Source organism: Thermobia domestica, chromosome 5 (genome assembly GCF_964235325.1).
Source record: "Thermobia domestica chromosome 5, izTheDome1.hap1.1, whole genome shotgun sequence".
In the NCBI taxonomy this organism is placed as follows: domain Eukaryota; kingdom Metazoa; phylum Arthropoda; class Insecta; order Zygentoma; family Lepismatidae; genus Thermobia; species Thermobia domestica.
Genome location: NC_137458.1, coordinates 252,478,563 through 252,493,542, shown reverse-complemented (window position 1 = coordinate 252,493,542; position 14,980 = coordinate 252,478,563). Strand labels below are relative to the sequence as shown.

The 14,980-nt window shown below is 36.2% G+C and overlaps 1 pseudogene; it reads left to right on the top strand.

Annotated features, from left to right (window-relative positions):
- The first annotated feature begins 1,726 nt into the window (after positions 1-1,726).
- Positions 1,727-2,116, top strand: LOC145685472 (protein GVQW3 pseudogene; annotated as a pseudogene).
- Positions 2,117-14,980: the final 12,864 nt, after the last annotated feature.

Below are 14,980 nucleotides of genomic sequence, written 5' to 3'. Positions count from 1 at the left end.
TTCTATCCTCTAGGGTCAACATTCCGGGTGCAATAGGAGCTATATTCTGCTCGTTATTAACACTGTCAACAGTTTCATTCTCTACTGTCTCACCAATCATGATTTTTCTTGTGATTACTCTGCCACTTCTAAGAACGGTTGAGTTCGTATTCATGAACCTTCTTACTGAGGTAAATTCACCCTTACTTTAGACTTCGGGATATGAATTTACAAGAATCCCGGGTGAGGTAAACCAAAAATTTTACAACGACTCACCAAAGGTAGTCGTTAACCCTGGTTCAGTTAATATAGGTATAACGCTAGTGGCAATAATCATTTACACCTTAAAATATCTTCTGTAGTTATATTCACTAGTATGCTCACCTTTTCTACTGAAATTACAAGTCCATGATAAATATTAAATAATTTATTCTTTGATTTCCTTTTAATGTATATTCGCACAAACTGTCTTGCAATCAAACATGTCGACTGAGTATCTATAAACAACTACATAGCAACCAACTAGACAATAATGTATATTTCTTATATTAGAACATTCTTCTTTTATTATTTTTAATTAACATTATAATAGGTATAGTGCTTGTGTAAAAGCACTTTCTGCCCGAGATATATGTAATTATGAACCGATACAAAGTATCTCGTTATAATGTGTCTAACCCTTCTGTACTAACATACATTAACTGCATGTTTGAGTGCCAAGTTAAAAATGGATATTATTGTAACGAGCATTTCGAATTCCATCTAGCTCCATGCTAAACCTATTCATTATAAATGACGATCGATAAACCAGTTCGATCAGATAGACTCTCAGGTAGAACTTAAGAAAGGCCCACAATCACCAATAACATGAGCATGACAACATAGATTCCAGTTAGGCCTACACTCTAAATTTCGCGGCAACACTAATCCATTTTATAGGATGTCTTTACTGCCAAAACAGATCTCGTTGTATTCTTGAAGACATTAAACGAAGATAAGTCAAGCCCATTAAACCAATATGGGTATGTTGACAGTAAAATACTTGAGATTAATCGAACTCCTGGTGTGATAGCAACAGTATTTCATGTTACGCTCCCCCCCCCCTCATTACGAAATCCTGGCTACGTGCCTGTGTACATTATAATGTAAAACCTGAATTCCTCTAAGCTATTTAATACATCTCCTTTGTGGTCACGTAATTTGCACGATATTATTGTTCTCCATGTGTGCACTATTGGTGAATAGTGATACAGTAGTGAACACACTTAATAATGCAGTTGAAATTTTTTCAAAAATCTACCTGAGGCACGACTATTACAAATGTTTTTTTTTCCTACAGAATAATATCTCATCGAATAACTGTTTTTTATCTTCAGAAATTATATGGAATTATTGTTAAAGCTTTACTTACATACGTCTCAGTGTTCATATCGACAAATTGTTTTCGTTTGACTCAGCTATTCTTCGAGAATAGACTAAATAATGAATTAACTTGGAAAGGTAGAATCTCGAAACAGGAAGATAATGATTTGTGTTCCCAGTGTGTGGCCATTTTTGCTATATGGCTAGTAAAAAAACGAATTGAATTAGATACTAGCAAACAACGTGTACATGAACGTAAAGCAATGCGTGATTCTATACCACGATACACTGTCTACTAAATGACAGAAGGCCCTGGATGCAGGTCAATCAATTTTGCTGTGGTCTTTGTACAAAGCGGAACGTACGTACGTGCTTCATCGGCAAAATGATGAGTTTTAAAGTGGTACAGTGTGCTAATGTGAAGTTTCTGTGCAAGCTGGAAAAACGCGCAACAGAAACGTACGATATGTTAAAATCAGTGTACGGAGATTATTGCTTATCATGCACAGAAGTGCTTGAGTGCTTTAAACGTTTTAAAGAGGGACAGGAAATGATCACAGACGACCCGCTTCCAGGGCGACCTTGCACGTCGAGAACAGAAACTAACATTCAAAAAGTGAGTGATGTGATTCGGAAAGATCGTCGACTAAGCATTAGAGCTGTTGCTGACATCACAGTAATAGACAAAGAAAGTGTTTGTCAAATTTTACATGAGAATTTGAACATGAGTAAAGTGTGTTCAAAATTGGTTCCAACAAACCTGACATTGGAATAGAAGGAAGCTCGAGTGAACATTTGTACTGACATTTTGACAAACATTGAAAAGGATCCTACACTCTCAGACAAAGTGATTAAGTGTGATGAATCGTGTTTTTTCAAGTACGATCATGAAACAAAGCACCAATCAATGCATTGGAAGAGCCCGAGTTCTCCACGCCAGAAGAAAGCTCGAATGAGCAAGTCGAAATTCAAAACCATGATGGTTGTTTTTTTTTTTTTTTTCGACATCCGTGGGATCGTGTACTTTCATTGGGTACCCTAGGTCAATCTGGAAAAACCAATATTATTATCTGTATGTTCTGACAATCCTTCGTGAGCGAGTAAGAAGACGACCTGATTTGTGGCAAACGAAGTTATGTATTTTGCACCAAGACAATTCTCCTGTCCATACGGCCCTATCAATTAAGATTTTTTTTTCTAAACATGGCATTCCAATGTAAGATCAGCCGCCATATTTGCCGGATCTTGTTCCGTGTGACTTGTTTTTATTCCCCACTGTGAAGTCAGCCCTGAAAGAAACCAGATTTAAGACAGTAGAAGCTGTGAAAAGAAAAACGACGGATGTCATGAACACTGGCGTCTCTGGCATGTAAACTTTGGGGGGGGGGGCATCAAAGAAAGTGATTTAAATAGTAGTACCTAGCCCATTTTGTACTTCAAAATATTGGTCCCCCACGTCCCCCCCGCCAGAGACGCCTATGGTCATGAACATGATTTTAAAAAATGACTGGCAACACTGCTTCCAACAATGGAAGAATCGTATTGAACGATGTAAGGATCGTGCAGGGAAGTACTTTGAAGGTGATAGAGTTCCCATTGTGCAAACTGTCCAATAAAAGATTTTGTTGCATGTTCGTTTTGTTTTTCTACCCACACCTCGTATATGTACTATAGACACATGCAAATGTTGATTTCATAGAATCGTATTATTGAATAAATTCAATTTGTGAAGCATAGAAGCTAAAATTTGGTGAAAGTGAGGACACAATGTATCATATATATAAATTAACCAAATCGACGAGACAATTGGACTCGTTTTGATAGTTTCTCCTTTAAAAAACTAGACTATATAAATGTCCAAAATAATTTGTTTTGCAAACGTTTTACAAAATTCTGATGCGTCGTTCTGGAGAACGAAATGTGTCTAAATACTCAACGTGATTTGTTAAATTGAATATCTACCTATATGTCCCAATGTTTATCCAAACCTTGTAAATTTAACAATGTATCTAAGTCCTTGCTCTTTTTCTTCTCGGCGTTCTTTATTACATGTAATAAAAGTGTATAAAACTGTAGCTAGTTGAATTTTTCCTTCTGAAGCAGTAATTAACCTAGTTTATATTTATCTATTTTGTTCGATATGGTATGAATGTGTGAACGAGTGAATGATTATTTTAGTTGTTAGTAGAGAAACCTACGTTATTATGTAAAAATTGGTAATTACTGTAGTACATGTATACTTTTGAAAACGCATGACATAGGTCATGAAGGATATAAGCATTTCTATTTGTTCAACTATGGCTCTACGAAGCAAGCAGGAACAATTGAATAAAACTAGTGGTAGTAACCATGAAGTCTGAAAATCTTCGAGAACTTCTCGTTACAAATAAAGCAATGATTCAGTTGATTTTTTTCCTCGTAAGTTCAAAAATGATTAAACTGACGAGTAAGAATCATTCAAGTTAACGAATGAATACTCTTTAACTAGAAACAATGATTACAGTAATCAAACTCAACATATTTCACCGGATGGTCTGGGTGTGAAACTGAGCTGAATCTGAGTAACTACTACGATTCATGTATTTACTTGGATCCAGGTCAGAGTTGTACGGGTTAACATGTGTTTCACAGCAACAAGTTTAACCTTAATTCTCAGGAAATCTAACGGGAATACAGAGTACCTGTAACACTTATTTAGGTTCTTAACTATATTTCAACGATTATCCCGTACTCTTCTTCTTCTCTACACCCTCTTTTCCTCCCTCTTTTGTCTTCTTCCATATTTACCATAGACCGTCCAATATAATCTTACTGTATTACTTTTCTTTTGCCTTCTACTATTCTGAGACAACATATTTCCTCAATAAGATCGTTCTAACCCTCATTTTTTCTTCCTATCCCCTTCTTCCTCTCCTTCCTTTACATTCCCCTTAACTTTATATTCTTCTCTCTTCGTCTTTCACTATTCTAATAAAACTGAAAGACGTCATAACTGGGAGTTATCATCATTGTACGTGGTCAATTAATTTAGTTTCAAATAAATCGTCGGAAGTCCGGTATCAGATGACAATCAAAAGAATAGTATACAACTTTTAATTAGTTATGACATTCAATTGTTTACTTCGGTTTTAAAACGACAGTCACCATTCTCTCTCCTTTTATTAGTGTATATATAGTATAAATACAAACTTCAAATAGTGTATAGGTTATGTATTAATTGCAAAGAAGAAATATATTATTGTACGTAAAAAAATCTAAACAGACACGTGAAAAATACCATTTTTTTAACCGAAAAAGCTTGAGAAGCAAGCACTAACTGTAACACTGAAAAAGCTGAGACGGGTGAGCAAGGGCATACGCATTCTTCAACAGTACGCTGACCGTTATGTCGACAGGCAAACCGTTGTTCTCCTGCAAGCGTTTGGATGAAATATCATTACCCACATACCTTATAATCTGCACTTGAAACCCTGCGACTATACCACTTATTTTCTAAGTTGAAAGAACGTTTGACTGCAAAGCACTTTAGCAACGACGACGAAATGAAATACAGTACATTTATCGCTTCCTGAAATAAATGGCGGTGAGCTGGTATGACATGGGCATACAAAATATGCAACAGAGCCTGCAAAAATGAACCAACCGTAATGGCAATTATGTTTTAAAAAAAAGACAAATGTTCAACCAGTAGCGTAGCCAGGATGTGTGTTTGGGGGAGGGGGACAAGTGCTATTATAAGTACATATAGAAAAATTACAAACAAAAAATATATAAAAAAAATTACAAACCAAAGTACCAAAGTACATTGTCGGACCTTTTGGGGGGACCTCTGTCCCCTTCCCTACGCCACTGTGTACATACAACCTTTAACATAATCTATAGGTTACTGAAAATAAACGTTTCGTTGTGTTTCTGAAAAAGAAAAAAAACGAACTCCTTGCTTTTGAGACTACCCTCGTTTGTATTATTATTATTATTATTATTATTATTATTATTATTATTATTATTATTATTATTATTATTATTATTATTATTATTGAATAAACACAAGTATTTCGTGTTTGGTACTTTTGTTCCTTACTACTATTTGTGGCGAAAGTACAGTGAAATTACGCAGAATGAGACAAAAAATATCGAAAAAGTTACGAAGTTTTTGTTTAGTGTAAAGAATTCTTTTGTCCTAAATATTTGGATGTTAATGACAAACGTTCCTAGTTTTTGATTGGTGTGCCCAGTGGTGTATTTACGGGGGCTTCCGGGCTTAATCCCCCCCCCCCGAAATCTTACTTACTATAGTAAAGTATATGAAATATTTTGCAGAATTTTTACATTTTCAGGCAAAGTTAGCAAAAGCCCCCTCCGAAACAAAATCGTAAATACGCCACTGGGTGTGCCATAGTATTTTTCACTATAATATATGCTTGTGAAAGTAGATATGACTGCTATTTCGTTATGTTTCTATCCCTAATAACAAATCGGGTTGGACACATGCCTCTTTATGTGATCACTGAGTGTTGAAAGTAGCAAAAGCTTCGAGTCGTTAAAATATCGAAGATTTGAAGTAAAGACTCAAAACTTGAGCATGTTAACAGAGAAAAATATAATGCATACGAGAGCTGGTACAGCGAAGTAATTTGTACTTCATTTTGTTCATAAAATGGTAATACGAATGGTAATACGAATAATATTAATAGAGCTAGAAATTAACTAGCATTTTGTTAACAACTTTTATGGATTAATGTAATCAATCTTCTACCAAACTACTACCTGAAATTCCTTCGCCATCTACTTTGGAACCAAAGTGGAATTTAAGTGCATAATACTATTAGAGTTTTATTACATGTGTATAGGAAAGGAGGGCAAAGCGGATCACTTAACTTCAAGGGCCTCAAATGGCAACTAAAATTAAGACTAGGAAACCAAAGTTTTGAGGAAATATTTTATGATTATTAAACTTTCAAATAACAATACAATAATAACGAGAATTGCATATACATAAATGATATTGCTTAATTACTGAACTACTGCAATTTATTCACTTTGCCCCACCGGTAGGGCAAAGCGGATCATGATAGTGGGGCAAAGTGAATAAGCAAAAATTCATACATTAAAAGTCAGTGTTTAATACAAATATGCAAAATAGAAATTGTATAGAGGAACAATATATGTGTACACAGTCTAAGATCATAGAATGACACCTAAATGAACTGCTTTACATACCAGAAAATTAAAATGTTTAATATTTTGTGAGTATTAGCCTAACACATTTAAATATAGAATTAAGTCTAGACAAAGCTTGCATACACATGATCCCTAAATATGTTTAAAAAGCTCAAGTCCATAGAAGTTTTTTTTCTTATCAAGTAGGCATCTAGTATCTAGTTTCTTTCAATCTATAATAACCCTAATGAGTACAATCTACGTAGTAGCAAACATATTAAAAAAAACAATAATAAGGCTTAGGGCTGAAAATAATATCACATCACACGCTTGGTTTGCACAGATCACAAATGTAAATGTATTGTCCCTTATAATAATAGGTACAGTTTTCGTGAAACCATGACAGACAAATAGAACACTGAATCCAGTTTTCATTAAGTGGATCTGAATAATATTCATGACAGAACTTTCATTGGTAACTACCGTCTCCTTCTTTTGAATGTTTTTTCTTTGTAATTCCAGATGTAATTGGGAGAGCTATAGCCGCAGCAAAACATTTCTTCTTGCAGGAGAACCTTGAATGGTAAATTTCCTTCTTTTCTCTGGTACTTTCTTTACGGAAGTTGCACCAGTACTTGGTTCGGTAGACATAGTAGACTTGCTATACTTCTTCTCACTCTTCTGTTTTAAACATTCCTTGATAGGGATACTCGTTAGTTCCTCTGCACTTAGAGACCTCAAGCTTCCCCCTTCCCCGAACAAAATTTCACCGTACGCCACTGTAGTCATTAGTACTGAACATGTAGGGAACATTTTACGTAAATTGATTCGAGGCAAAAAGTAGAGAAACGAAGAAACAAACAAAGAACTGAAGTTAACTAAAATCATTTTAAAAGATGTAAAATCAAACTAATAGTTTCTTAACAGTGGTATAGAATTACATAGTTTAATATAGGATAAGTTGCGTTAATAGCCGCTGCGATTATTTAACTGAACTCCTATCCTAAGCTAACTTACTACTACAACAACTACTGATGTTACTCTACTACAACTACCACCACTACCACTATTACTACTGCTATGTTTTTGTACGGCGAGTGTTAACGGAACAAATTCAATATGAATTTCAATATTCAAATTAGCTGTGTTGCAACGTATACGTACCGCCAATACCACATTTAGTGCCAAACAGATGTTCTAAAACAGTACTGTATTATGCTTGGGGCAAAGTGAATCGCTATTCGCTTTGCCCCTTCTAAAATTATTCTCTTTGCCCCACACTACCACATGAGACAAAAGACTGTCTACAGCATATGGACGACGTATTTACGATAATTTTCAAACATGATAACAAAGGTAAGATCCAACCCTGTCCATGCATAGTGTGTTCGCAAACATTCTACGGAATAGTAAGAAAATATTTCAAAATCCTTACCTCTTGCATTTTTTTTAGCAAAATGCGTATTTTCTTTTTTTCTCCTCTCTCGTCTAAACAACAACACGTACACACAAAACAGTAATGTCCTTCTCTTATTTCACTAGTGACGTCATAAACTGGGGCAAACATTTCCTGCCCTCTGTTTTCAGTTGACTATAAATTGCGTTATTCGCTTTGCCTCATATATCCACTTTGCCCCCCTTTCCTCTACTCTTCTTCACTCAGTGCTACTCACGATAATTACAATAATTAAAAGAGGAAGCATGGACATGCACTATCGAAAATTAAAAGTATTTTTCAGAGGATCATATTATACAATGTATAGTCTTAATTTTAGGAACATTCGGAATAGTGCTGGGTACTGCCCAAAGATATAAGGCTGTTTCGTCAAGAAATTTTGTCGTGAAAGCTGCCTGTCCCGTCTCGAAAAGTGTAACAGTACCTATTGAAAGACATTGTCACTAAAAATCTACCTGATCTTGTCTCGAGGGCAACACTAATTCACCTTGTGCCTTCATTGTACTTGCACTAGGATTTACAAATTAATAGCAGGCTCTCCTTCTCCTATTTTAGGATTTACCTTCAGATTTGAAAGGTTTAATTTGAGACTTCGTAGAGCGTTTTTATGACACTTAGATATCAAAGCAGTACGAAACAAACAAACAAACAAACAAACAGAACGCAGATTGAGCACTAAATATAGTCAATGTTAAAAATACAAAACGTAAATACAAAATTACCAGTGACGGATTTACAAGGTAAAAACTGAGGGTGCCCAACCAGAACTCAGACTATGATAGGTATCATGAGATTAATATAAACTTCAAAAAATATAAATAATAGCTTAAATTATTTTTGTCACTCAAAAAACTGGGGGGCCTAGTCCCAAGGGTGCCCATGTTGTGGTTTCCAAGGTGGAGCGAGTATAAGCGACGTTTCAAATATAGTTTCAAATTTTGCTGTAACTAATGTAAAAATTCTATTGGGTTTTCAATATTCCTAGTACAATTTCCTCTTAGGGGGGCAAGCGCCCCACCTTGCCCCCCTGATGGGCGCCCTTGTCTAGGCCCCCGGCCCTGGGCTAGATCCGCCAATGACAATTATCTTCCTTAAATTGTGATAAACTCAAATTAATATCACCCAACATACATATACTGTATTTCTTGAGGAGAAGAAAAGGGTATTTTATGGGGGCATATCCCTCCTGGTTATACCTATGCTCGTGATGTTGACACTCTTGATAGTCTAGCGGCTGTCGAGTATACGTTTGGTGCATGAGGCTCCATATTCGATTCTCAGAAGTGTACAGAAGAGTATCGCAATTTTGATAGCAGAATGCGACCGAGTTGCTTGTTACGATGGTACTGGTGCTAAAAATAGCTAAGAGTTTTGCTTATTTGTTCCACCGTAATCTGTTTTTTATTTCTTACTGCATTGCTGGACACTCAATGTAAGCGGACACGAATAAATAAGGGGAAGAGGAACAAAATTCTATATTGCACAGGGGGTCAAATATGGGGTCAGTGCTACTCACGATAATTACAATAATTAAAAGAGGAAGCATGGACATGCACTATCGAAAATTAAAAGTATTTTTCAGAGGATCATATTATACAATGTATAGTCTTAATTTTAGGAGAATAGTGCTGGGTACTGCCCAAAGATATAAGGCTGTTTCGTCAAGAAATTTTGTCTTGAAAGCTGCCTGTCCCGTCTCGAAAAGTGTAACAGTACCTATTGAAAGACATTGTCACTAAAAATCTACCTGATCTTGTCTCGAGGGCAACACTAATTCACCTTGTGCCTTCATTGTACTTGCACTAGGATTTACAAATTAATGACAGCTATTCATAAATTCCTCGTCGTTCTGGAAGAAGTCACTCAATCAAACTTACACACACACACACACACACACACACACATATATATATATATATATATATAGTTATATCATAAATACTGTTACAAAGTTTGGAGTGGCGCAATAGGCATCCGGAGTGGCACAGTGTTGCCATCTGTGAATAAAGCGGAAGATGCATGTAGTGTGTGTTTGACTGTTCATGACATATGTTGATATTGTACTGAATTCTGATGGAGTGGGGCGATCACGAAAATCGTGTAGCATTAATTGCATTACACAAGGTCGGGAAGACAGCAGGTGAGATTTTCACCCACCTGAAACCCCTACAAATTAGCAAAAGATTCGTGTATTGCGCTATACAGCGATACACCGAGACTGGAACGGCAGCTGACCGCGTAAGGAGTATCAGACCAGGAACGGTGCGAACCCCGCAGATCCAGAAAGCAGTCGCAGCAAGACTTCGAAGAAATCTTGTTCGAACACAAAGTTTGATGGCTGCTGATATTGAACATCAGCAGGAATTCTATGTCTCGTGTGCTCAGGAGTGACCTACATTTACGGGTGTATAAGAGGCGGACTAGTCATTTTCTGACCAAAACATTAATATCGCAGAGGGAGCTTAAATCAAAGAGACTGTTGTGGCGTTACGCCAACAATCTGCACAGAAAGATTGACGAAAAATATTCACAATTGAGCAGGCCTACAACGAACAAAATGGCCGTGTGTATGCTACGTCATCTACTGCAGCTGCTGAGGCAGCTCCAAGGGTTCAGAGGGCACATCATCCTGCCTCAGTGATGGTTTGGTGGGGAGTGAGCTACTCAGGCACAACCCAACTGCATTTTTGCGAATAAGGTGTTAAAACATCTGCTAAGGTATACCAGGACACAGTGCTAACACCTATAGTGAAACCACTGTATGCTACCATGTTCCCTGGAGAAAGGTGGGCCTTCCAGCAGGATTCCGCTTTAGGTCACAAAGCGAAAACAACCCAGGACTGGCTGGTACGTAACGTCCCTGACTTCATTTCTACCGCTGATTGGCTTTCTAGCAGCCCGGACCTTAACCCGTTGGACTACAAACTTTGGGCAGTCCTTCAGGCAAAGGTCTGCCATAAACGGCATCCATCTGTCGACAGTCTGAAACAATCCTTGTCCCGAGCAGTGAACTATTTTCCCATGGACGTGGTGCGTAATGCCATTGACCAGTGGCCGGAGAGACTTCGTGCCTGCATCAAGGCCAAGGGGGGACATTTCGAAAAATGATTCTTGCGTCAGGTGTACAACATATCAATGTAAAACATGACCAAAATAAATTGCCTTGGTGTTAATATTCTGTGATGAGGAACTGACTTTAACTTTTGTGTTTAGCAAAACCGCTTTCTTTTAAGCTCGAAACGGAAACATGACATGAAATTTTAGGAAACTATTGCTGTTTCCACTGCCAGTTTCTCACTTTAGATAGTGTATATTCAGGACGGACGGGGGTGCACGTGCTCCTGTACGCCCCCCTAAATCCGGCCCTGCATATATATAGTAAGAACCCCGAATATGAGACCCTAAAAGTTAGGATGCTATATATACTGGTTAATTAAAGTATAAATAAATACTGTTGTTACTTTAATATATTCTGTGGAGTGCCTAATTTACGATACAAACTATTGAAAAATGTTATTAAAGTTGCCACACTGCTTTTTTTTTATAACGGGTACATAATAAGAGAAACGGCTTTTTGTGTAATATTAAAAGAGTTCTTTTATTAATTCTTCATTCAACACTGTCTTTAAACCAAATCCTGTGATAAGGCAAAAATATAAAACGTTACATCTTTAATCTACCTCATGTTCTTCAATTTTAAAATATACGCACCGTAAAAAATTTTACCAATATGTACTAAATGAGTAAGAAATGTGTCCAAATTGATAGCACTGGCTCTACGTACAGGACTAAGTCACTCCTTGTTGGTAAAGATATACTAGGACGATTTTAATATATTTGTATCAAAGGAAAAATAACTCCCACCATTGATTTCTAATTAGCAATACGTATGTGATTTTGTTAAGATTTATGGGGAACTCGAAACAGTTCTTGAAAATGTATGTGTCAAACAAGATGTGGACATTCTTCCAACAATTGAAGTTGTTTTTCTTTTTGATCCACAATTAGTGCCCGACGTTGTTTGTATTTTGTTCCATAAAACAAAAGGAAAAGATAAATAACGTTTTAACGTACAACGTAACTGTCACAATAGGGAACCAGCAATGACCATCAACGTCAAATATTAGTCAGAAACTATTTTGTGAATACAGGTATGTCGATACAAATGAGCTCTTAATATAAGACCCAATATTATTATAGGGTAACATTATGACACCGGTCTCATATTTACTGAACATGTTAACGGTCTCATAATAAAACATTCAACTCGATTATATACATAGTATTAGCATTAAAAGTATCCTGCAAAATCATTATCTAATTATATTCTTATAAGAAGACAGTTATAGATATGCGACAATCATTTTGGACATGAGTGTACACCCGCCAGTCAAGGTCACTGCCCTTTCGACCACTGGGCCACCCTGTCTAACCTCAGTCGTTGTTTTACCGCCAATTCAGTGACGAAGTAAGTACGTAATATTATTTCCCGGGTAATCCGAAACCCCCGAAATCCGAACAGGCTTCAACCCCAATTAGTTCGGATTTGAAGGGTTGTACTGTATATAGACCCTTCTAGTAGAATGGCTGTTCCTCGCAAGGGAATAATAAGATTTATGGAAATCATTTGAAAGATATACACGAAATTCATGTAGTTTTCGTAACGCAGTTTTTATTGATGTAAGAGTGATTTCACTGGCGCTAAAGAAACTGTCGCTCAATCGTCCCTAAATAACTTTTCCCAAAATCAAGACTAAGTAAAATCGTTTTCTCCCATTCCAAACTGATGGATTCACCCAAATCATGTAAATTGTTAATCAAAATCTATATGAATACAATTCTGGAAAGTACAATACTACGAAAATTGTCTCGTCTATACCCCTTTAACGGTGGAATTTTTGATAATGAAGAAATAGGGATCCCTCTTATTTTTAATAAGGAGTTTATATGCTCAAGTTCATCTTCCTAACTTCAGGGGATCTTGAGATATTCTAGTTTTGCCAAACAATCCTTTCTTGCCTCTTTGGGATACGTATCTCAATCAAATTGAATTAATAAAAACCCAGTTCAATCGATATTCAAATAATGATTGCGAATGGTTCAACCATTTCTCCAATTTGAGTGTTCTATAAACTTAAAATCGGAAATTAAAATATAACTAGCAAAATGGACAAAGGATTAGGGACATGAAGTATGCAATGATTTTTGAACCAGGTAAATAAGGTTGGAAAGCACTGTATTAAGCTAATAAAGTGCATTTATAATAATACTCAAATTTAGCAGTGAACTAATAAACAACAGAGGTAAATGTCTCATATTTATCTGCATTCCAATACTATCTTTACTAATGTAAATCTCATGCTGTAATGAGAATATTGACAAGTCGGGCCCGCGGTGGCTCAGTGGTAGAGCGTTCACCTCTGGTGCTTGGGTTCGATCCAAGCCCCCGCCATGTGAACTTTGTGGTGGACAAACACCGTGTGCGTGGGTTTTCTCGGGGTTCTCCCGTTTCCTCTCACTTTCTTCATTCCACCATTTTTATTCATCACTCATCATCACCGTCTCCTTTAGCCTAACCGGCATAATCGTGGGACGTAAAACTCAAGGATTTCATTTCATTTTCAATATTGACAAGTCAATTCCGTACAATAAACGGATGCAGACAAATCCAGAAAACTCACGCATTTTCATTATATACATGTTTTACTTAAAATTTGTATTTAACGTTCACATACAATATAAAGACTTTCTGCCAACACACACCACATCTCAGATTCTATATTTTAAAAGTAATCATTAATAATATCTTGAAATGATTGTATAAATACATGGCCACTGATTTATTTTAATATAATTATTTTATGTAAATAGTAATGCATTGAGGAATATATCATTAAGTACTGAAAATTTTGAGCCAAATGAGAACTGAACTCATTACCTTACAATTAGAAGTCCCGTGCATTACCATTTAAAAAGAAAATTTCCTGACTCATTTTCTTTTTCTACCATTGTTCAGGACTCCAGACTAGACAGAGACACGAACACAGAAATATCAAGGGTAGTTAAAATTCCAAACGCCCTTTCACCGGGAATCGAACCCTAGACTACGTATACCAAAAGCACATATGCCAGGCACTAGATCAGTGGGCAGGGCTATCACGAAACTAACGTGAATACTCCTACCGAGATTTTTCTGAAAACAAGAACTTTAGGGGAAAAAATGGATCAAAATATTTAAATCTTGGTCAATAATTAGTTTTTGGATCAGAGGCCACACTTTTTTTTTTTTTTTTTGAACGGAACCTAATTTGTGTTTCTGTATTTTCTACGGAATAAATACATCCTAATTTACTGAGTTAACTGATAGTTTGGATTCGGCTACACTGTATGTGGTTCTCCAGATATAAGGGTTATAAGAAAATCTTTGATTGAAATATATAGGATATTCTGATCCAAAATATAACAGAATTTCAAAGACAATGACATTCAAGTCCGTTGCCAATGCAATTTCTTCTCCATTGTCTACGAGAACTGTGCTCCTGTCTTTCCTTTCATTGGAAATGTTCTTTTAAGTATGAAAAATTTAGGTGACAAAAGTAGTATGTACTCACTATATTGAAATACTATCATTATGTATTCAATGAATGTTACTTTTATTTTTTTTACACATAATAAAATTTCAACAGGTGTTATTACGCTTGCACAATTTCTCTTCTCCGCAAAAAGTTTTAACTCAAAATGGCCATAACACAGGGTGTCACAGTTAAAATGGCGGACAGTGTGTCTGGTAGTTTGGATGCTCTCCATATTTCTGGTAAAAATACAGATAGCACAAAGTGTGGTAAATGTAAAAGAATATTGAAGAACGGTATAAAGTGCGAAAGATGTCAGGAATACTTTCATTTTGGCAAGTGTAGCTTGATTGACAAAAATACTAGTGTTTTAACTTGGGTGTGCATCCCGTGTAGTAGTCGAGAGAAAACAAAAGACAATCAACAAGATGAAATGTTAGTTTCAGTTGAA